At 34.6% G+C, this 2053-nt stretch overlaps 1 long non-coding RNA gene across 1 annotated transcript in view; it reads right to left on the bottom strand.

The window, feature by feature from the left end:
• LOC116094976 overlaps positions 1–396 on the bottom strand; it is an 11170-nt gene extending 10774 nt beyond the window's left edge. The window contains exon 1 of the long non-coding RNA XR_004120378.1: positions 337–396. This is a non-coding gene — a long non-coding RNA (uncharacterized LOC116094976). The remainder of the gene's footprint in view (positions 1–336) is intronic.
• Between the last annotated feature and the right edge of the window lie 1657 nt (positions 397–2053).

Genomic DNA, 2053 nt, shown 5'->3' with positions numbered 1-2053 from the left:
CCATGGCCTTTGTGGTGCACATCTGCCAAACCCAGGCTTTGCTGCTGTACCTTTTACTCTTGAACACAGTGGAGCCACTGTGTGGAAAAGAAAAAAAAAACTACCACACACAAACTTAGTTCAGAAGCAATTGTAACTCAGTCTCTGGGTTTAACAACTAGAATCCTAATCTTGTAAACCATATAAAATCTAAATGCTCCCGCGGTGAATCCTGGCAGATCCGCCATTGAAACCAGGAGACACTAGCAGCTACATCTTGTCCTTATCCTGTCCAAAAAGCCCCTAATTCTCTCCTGCTTCCTCTCTTCCTCTGTCCAACCTGGAAGTCTCACTTACTTGTCCATTTCCTTTATTCATTCAAGGGAAGGGTCACAAGAAGTCACCTACTCCTCATTCCAGACAACATCTCCTAGGAAAACAGAATTAACATCAAAATATAGGCAGCACCAGGGTAATCTACAACAATAAGTAATCAAAAATATATTTTATAAATAAGAACCTATGTTTCAAAATTCTATGAGGAAATTAAATTATATTGATATCCATTATTATTATTATGTGCTAGCCTAAACTAAAAAAGTATATATTCTCATCCTAGTAGTAGTTAAGAAATTCTGCCAATTTATTTTATTTCACTTTTTTTGCAAAGTGAACACAAATTTGTTAAGAAAAATTGCAAAAGGACTTATGAGACTGAGAGAAATACCTAATTTTACTTATTTAAAAGAGCATAAGTCCATGAGTTCATTTTCAGTACATGTGATTATTAAAACTTGTAATACTTAAATTAAAATAGAATATGTAATTACATCAATGCAGTGACTTATACATAACCTTGAATATTTCTTAAAAAATGCTAAGTTCGCTAGGTCCGTCATCTCATTTAATGTTAGTAATTTACTGAAGAATGTATCATTCATTAGTCCAGCCAGGGACAGTAAGCAGGAGGGGGTAGAGTCTTGAGCAGGGGGAGGGGGGAGGGAACAGGGGTTTGTTTTATTTTTATTTTATTTTATTTTATTTTTCATTTTTCATATTTTTTTGGAGGGGAACCTGGGAAAGGAGATATTGTAAATAAAGAAAACATCTAAAAAAGAAAAAAGAAAAAAGAAACCAAGACCATAGAAACCCAGAACTTTGAGTGTTTACAAAGAAATTGAAATCAGAAAAATAGAATTTAAGTTTTTATAATCTGATCATGGAGTCTGGACTTTTCACCATGTGTTGAGTTGTAGTACTCATATCTTAAAGTCTCCTGTTTTCCTATTTAGATCTGTTGAACTAAATTCACACATGTATTCTTTTGTCGATCTTTAATAATAGCACTATGTTAATTAATTTTCTTGTTGTGAAAGAATCCCCTACCCAGATAGCTTAAAGGAAAGAAGTTTCTATGGTTCAAGAGATATAGTCAAACATGATCGTGAAGGTGTGGTGACTGAAACACATTGCTCTGCAGTAGGAGGAGCAAGAAGAGGCTTGTTTACATGCTGCAAAAACACTCAAGCTGGACATGAGGGAGGTTCTAAGTCTCAAGATCTATCTAGCAGGACATCAATACCATGAGCTATACATCACTTTCCAAAGAGTCTACAACCTCCAAAATAGCACAAACTGGCAGGCAATTGTTAAGCATCTGAGCTCACAGGGGACATTTCACATTAAAATCATAACTAACACCAAGAGCAGAAAAAACAAAAACAACAAAAAAACAATAAATGTATAACAAAAAGTATTAACAAGCTTAACATCTGTTTATTTAGAAGAGACTAATAAAATTTAGAAACAACTGGCAAGAATGAGAAAGAAATGGGTGTCAATTTCTACCAAATTCTATATATAAATTATAATGATCTTTTTTACCCTCTCACAATTTTATGTTGATACTCAATGACCTGACTGGTGTGAAAATATTCATTCAAGTGACAATTTAAGAGGGGTATTCTGAAAGGAGTTCACTTCTTGGGCTCCTTCCCTTCTATCATAAGAGGATGCAATAGACAAGGCACCACCACATTAGATGTAAAGAGCAGCCCTCATAACAGAACTTGTG

This window comes from Mastomys coucha, chromosome X (assembly GCF_008632895.1).
Source record: "Mastomys coucha isolate ucsf_1 chromosome X, UCSF_Mcou_1, whole genome shotgun sequence".
Lineage (NCBI taxonomy): Eukaryota > Metazoa > Chordata > Mammalia > Rodentia > Muridae > Mastomys > Mastomys coucha.
The sequence above is the reverse complement of the archived record's forward strand: the minus strand, read 5'-3'. Positions and strand labels throughout refer to the sequence as shown.